Source organism: Lissotriton vulgaris, chromosome 4_1, assembly GCF_964263255.1.
Source record: "Lissotriton vulgaris chromosome 4_1, aLisVul1.2, whole genome shotgun sequence".
In the NCBI taxonomy this organism is placed as follows: domain Eukaryota; kingdom Metazoa; phylum Chordata; class Amphibia; order Caudata; family Salamandridae; genus Lissotriton; species Lissotriton vulgaris.
In genome coordinates, this window is record NC_141691.1 from 1,230,880,268 (window position 1) to 1,230,886,719 (window position 6,452).

Genomic DNA, 6,452 nt, shown 5'->3' on the forward strand with positions numbered 1-6,452 from the left:
ATCCCGCCAAAATAAAAGAAGTCTTAGATTTAGAATGAGTCGCGCGAAAGTGCCAGTTAGATATACATCGTGTACCCAACGTAAGGAAGAACAGGCTTTTCAAATTCCAGACTGGGTTAGTAATCTCCAAGACACAGTTGTTTACACCTTCGACCAGCACTCTATGCCTGATTTCCACTCCCAGCGCCCTAGTGAGAGTGCAGAGGATAATGAGATTCACAACGTACTGTTAGATAACATGTGGTATAGAGACATGAGGGAGGTTGGAAGAAAGGTCACAAATGAGTCATGCTTTGTATGTTCTCACATTCCACACGCTGTAGGCGCAGATCAATTGATCTTTCCTAAAGAAGTCCCACCACCCGCAGCCAAATGTCTTTTACACCTGTTTCTTTGCCGCATACATGGTCAGATACAGCTCCACTCAGCCAAAGTGGATGATGCATTTGTAAATACCACAGAGTGGGATGACAAGTATGTAACATTTAGGGTGATAACTAATCCATTGGAAATTGAAAGGAGAATGGAGGTTTACCGTGATATGAAAGTACCTGCCGACATAATGCAGGTTTGGGAACGTCACTATAAGAAACTAGGGTACTTCACCTTCCCAACACCCCCATCGAAATGCCACTCACCTGAACATCACCGCTGTAACTACACCCATGACACATGCCCTTGTCAGTGGAGACCAATTCTACACCTGAAGGCCAACATTTATTTTAACAACAAGTGGAACGGTCCACATGACTTAATATGTAAGGCAGCCTCCTTAGGTAGCACAACTGTAGGACAAGAGCACAAATATAATATAAATGAGGAGATAGAGAGGGAGTGTGCTGAGATATGGGGTAGGGAAACTAGAAGATACACGTCCAATGAGGGTACACCATACAAACAGAAAAGAGCATACAAGCTAAAGTCTCCTCTCCTTTGCTTCCTAGGTAATGGAACGGTTCCTGTAGGTCGGAATACTAATTGCAACAGCACTAGTTTTAATTCGAACCTGAAGTACGGCACATCCATCCTCATGGACATCTATTGATCTGCAGAAAAAAATTGTATCTGCAGTTGCCTCCCCAATGGCAAGGACTTTGTTCCATCGTGACGATGCATGAATGGCATCTCGTCGTCCCAGCAGCGAACATTTCCCACATCCATGCACACCCAATGGCGGGTGATGTCACCCTGCTCCACCACCGAAAAAGAGAAGTCAAAAAGTACTCCTCAGATGATACATTTCATGGGATTCCGGAAGATTTCCAACAAAGCTGAACTTTACTTTGGGGGAGTTATCCCCATGTTCCAGACCAAAGCCAATGCTCGATGGCTCCAAGTAACGAGATATGAACTGATGCAGCTTGTTAACAACACCCGTGATGGGTTCAACGCCGTGGAAGAAGAACTACGACCTTTGAGACTCATCGTTCTGGAACAACGCTATGTTCTAGACCAGTTAATTGCGATGAATAGTGGTGGATGCGCCAGAATGGGAAAGTCGCCCTGCTGTGTCTTCATTTTGGCCGATGCTGCGGATAACAGAACTCTGACGAAGGCCATTGAGGACTTGGACAATTTGGGGAGACAGATGCCTGAGGATGGAAGTGCAAAAGCAGATGTTTTAAGTAATTGGTCCAACTTGGACTGGATGCCTTCATGGCTATCTGCAGTACTAAAATTTATAATTGCTATATTATGTGTGCTTGTAATTGTGTATTGCGGAACACAGATTATGTTGCATTATGTTAGAAGATTAAGGTCTAAGAAAGTTGTGATGAACTACACAGATGTGCACACAGGTATACGCAGGGGACAAGGGGAAGATGTAGAGATAGCAGTGTTGAACACAGAGCGTACCATCCCTGACTCTCACTTAGGGCAGGTCCCCTCTGAAAGTCAGTACCAGGCCCCGGCACATAGTGGCCCACCACTTCTCTCAGGGAGAGACTTGGTACATCTCTATGAGACAATGTGTAAGAGATTAGAGGAACTAGATGAGGATTTAGGAACTACTTCTTCATAAACTCGCCCTGGCCACTTCCCCCATCTCCAGCTAAGTATGCAGTTCGTATGATGTTTAATGATGTTTGATTGGATCAAAAATGAACCAGAGGGGGGAATAACAGAGGGAGAAAAATTCACTGCATAGTTATCCTAGGACACTCTTATCACTAGCTAAGCATGAACCCTGCGTAGGCCCTGCTGCTTGAGTGTTATAGGCCTCAGCTACGTTGGCCTGAGCACTGCCATTTTCTTTCAGCTTAAACAGAAGCAGAAAGCAGGTCTGACCCAAGCTTCACCCAGCTCCACGTCTCTGCGAGGCTCAGATAGCCCCCACCCCACTGTATGCTAGGTTCAAGATCATTAAAGTTCAAGTTCCTTCTTATTCTTGCAACACACCCCGAGCCCCCCACCTAACAGCTGTGAACGGGGAAAATGGAAGTTCCCACCACAAACTACTTCACAAGCTGTCCGATAAATGAGGATAAATGTGGCAAATCAGTATCACAGACTGGCACATAAATGCATGAATAGAATCCTTCAAAGCAATAATAACACATTTCTAATTAATGACAAACTTCCAGTCAAGATGGCAGGAACTCAGTCTAGGCTGGCGTACGTGCCACACAATTACGAGAAGGGGCCACATTTACACTTATGATGGGAAGGCACCAGGCAGGGGCGTGAGAGGCGATAGAAGGATATGTGGTTCGAGATGGCATGATATGACGTGATTACAGTCTCATTGTTTGAACACTATCAAAGGGAGGTCAACACGTAAATCGTTGAACTACTCCTCGTTTGCACATGGGTGTCGGACAGGAGTTTTTCCCAAGGATTACTCGAGAAGCCCTTGTTTCATGTACTTAGGTCCTGCTGCTCTATTGTATATTCTGCTATATGAAATGCTTTTTCCTTTCTGCATTTAAAGTTATATGTCACTATTTGAAATGTTATGTTTTATCTGACCTTGTTTTATCTCCACTGCATTTAAGGTGTTTAACTTGTACTTGCAGGATCTCACTTACATACAGTGGTGAGTGTTTCCAATAATATGTGCTTAAGCTTTTCTATGCAATCTGCCTCAAAGCTCACAAGTGTACTTAATGTATAGTCTCTCTCTCTCATAGCAGCTGTGAACAGTACTGTGAATATGCAAACTGCTATTATTGAATATTTCTAGAAGCTGTGTCTTCTAATAAAACTTGTACAACTTTCAGAAACAGTCTCCAAGGCTCATATATCCGTTTTTTCCTGTTTTTAGAGCAAGAGTTCCAGGACTACCCCGGTGCAAATTAAGGTGTCCCATTTCCCTTAGTTCTCTCTCACGGTCTCCCCAGCGCGGCTTTTGAGCTGCTGTGCCAGGCCCCCTGACCCCTCCTGCCACAATTAATTTTCCCTCCGACAACTCATATCCCTCCTGTTGGACATGCAAGTGAACAAGTAGAACGTTGTTACTATACACACGTCACATCTCTTGCCACTGACTCAGTACAGGTGTCAGGATGAAGGGATGGCCAGAGTCTCATTTCACATGTCTGTTATGCATACCAGCACCACACAAAATTATGTCCTCATGTCCTGATAGGCAATGCCACAATGGGGTGCATGAAGCACATTTGACTCCACTGCAGGATCCTTCCTAGCAGGTTCAATGCCATGGCACAGGCATGCCTGGAAAGTCAGTCATCACTGTCTCCTGTCACAGGGGCAGGGCATCCGGACAACAACAGCCTGCACTGTGTCTCAATCATAGTTCATGGGGTAAGCAAACTCTGCACCTGACAAGTGCACTTGCCTTCCACTTTAAACAACATATTCTGGACGCTGATGACCCCACATCATACAAATCAGACATATGAGTGACTGCAAACACATCTCCCTGAACTTGAGCACCTCACAGTCTGTTGTGAATGAAACACAGCTGCCTGAACTTCACAGTTGCATACACCATAGTGCACAGTCAAGTGATCACACACCTATATGTCACACAGCTCTCCTCTCCTATAGTCACATCTCAGATATCCTGCTGACCCTCAAACTTATGAACACCCCAGTTGTCCTAAAGAGGAAGCCACACCACAATGACACAGAGGCAGACACCTGAGGGCACATTTCACTAAGCACAATCTGTAAGTTGATACACTGGAGTGTGAGTACAGAGTGTTTTAATTCCCTGGAGTAGGCATGACTGCGCAGGTCAACGTGAAACAGTGAATAGCCCTGGACAGTAGCAGGTGGCTGAGCAAGTGTGAAACACTTAATATACATACCTCTGAGGCCCCAGAATTGGTCTCTCCTACTGCATGGGTGTTTTTTAAATACCCCAGGCACATGTGGTGAGTCTGACCAGCAATTGGAACACATATCAAAGGCACACACAGATCACATGTCAGATATCAGGCATCGTGTAAAACAATTGACCCATCCACGAAGCATACAACAGAGTCCCGGTAACATATGCTGTCCAGAACCTTACAACAAAACAAAAAGAATGCCAATACTGTTCGCATTACTTCTACTCTATATCTGACCACATATGACTTAAACTTCATGTGTCACGACACTTTTGTTTCATAAACAAATCTTTTTTATTTTCTCATTTTATTTCGTTTTGGTCGAATTTTTACCAATTTTCCATTTTTGTAAAACACACCTAAACAGTACATTCAATATAAACTTCAACATTCTAAAAGTGCTATACAATCATATACATTGAAAAGACAGTTTAATACCACATTCCTTCGATCTTCCACATTCACACACAGCAAAGAAATGTTATGTACATCACAGTAATAAACTTGAAAAAAACATAGAAAACTTATTATTTGTCTTATTTTATGAAAAAATCAAGGATCTACGTGTTTCGAACTCAGCACATTTTTGGAGTTATTATCAGGACAATGCTGTGGAACAAAATAAAAAGATTTGTTCATGAAACAAAAGTGTTTTGACACATAATGTTTAAGTCATATGTGGTCAGATATAGAGTAGAAGTAATGCGAACAGTATTTGTTTTGTTGTGAGCCAGTGGCTTGGCCTTGCTGTTGGGAGCCCAGACCCAGTGGTGTTTTTTTTGTCCAGAACCTTAAGCACAGCTGACTGCAGGGACACAATGCCGAAGTGAAACAAGTCACAGACTGTAGGGGCCACACCTGTGGATCAGAGGAGGAGGGTGCTTTACAAGACCGACGTAATGTGGAAGTGTAACCAGTCCAAGAGACTGCAAATAACATGTGAAACATATTTCACAGATTAGGAATGGACTAACCCCCTCCTTGCTGCTATCTGGCCTTCAGCTGCCCATCCAGGTCCGGGTCCGGGAAGACCACCGCCAGAATCCTGAGCATGTGGGGGGTCAGGGTCCGTTGTCCACCCCTCCTGCAAGGAGGCGACAGCTTCAGCTGGACCCTTGCAATGCTCCGGGTCCAGCCCCGAAGGTCGTGCCACCTCTTCTCCAGTTGCGGATCTGGCGCTTGTAGACCTGCACTGGTCTAACTGCCCGGGCGATGATCAGCCAGATCTCCTTCTTCTGGTGGGCATCAACCTGTGAGGATAACAAAGTGAAAAGGCCATTACCACACATGCCACACATGTGCTGCACACAGTTGGATATACATGTAGTCATCACAAAGGTAAATGAGGTACACAGGTAGTGGACCCATGGAAATGTACAATTGTCCTGCATGTCTGACATGGTAACATTGCCTGGGAAGTAAATTCTTGCACAAATACACTTTTTCATCAGGACACCTGTTCATTACATGTTCCTGCACACTTTGGGGGTTGAACGTACTCAGTGCATATGCTTGCACTGGTGTACACACTGCTAGCACTGCTAGTCAGACAACATGCACAATGAGGAAGGCACTGTACTGCACACTCACCTGCTCCCCTGGTTTCCCATACAGCTTGCAGTACTGTGGAAGGAGCCCGTCCAGCAGGGCCTGGTTCTCCTCAACTGTGAAGGCTGGGTCTCTCTCCAGAGTACGTGCCATAGCAGTAGCCAGAGGATGCAGAGACAGCAGCAGTGGTAGCAGAGATGTGGTCCTGTAGCTTGTGATGCAGGCAAGTGAGCACTCTGGGGGCCAGCCAGCCTTATATCTGTGCTGCAGAGGCAGAATATGTGCCATGTGTCCTAAGTGATAGGTCCATCAAGGTTGCATCCTATGAATCTGGCAAACCATGTATTTGTTAGACTCGTACACGTCTTCCACATCGTTCAAAATATCACCTTCATGACACCCTAGGATTTGCAACATTGTTGTAGGCAGCCAACTGAATTTCCAGCGCACGACTCGTACAAGTTTTGAATCTGCGTCCGTCTCCATGACAGTCCATAGCCAAGGAGTGCGCACGGCTCGGTCAACTAACTGTACGACGCGTAGTTTGAAAATCCACATGCACTCGTCTCCACACGATTCAATGGGCAAAGAGTGCGCACGACTCGG

General features: G+C 45.2%; 1 pseudogene; it reads left to right on the forward strand.

The window, feature by feature from the left end:
* Positions 1-523: 523 nt before the first annotated feature.
* Positions 524-2,023, forward strand: LOC147723083 (uncharacterized; annotated as a pseudogene).
* Positions 2,024-6,452: the final 4,429 nt, after the last annotated feature.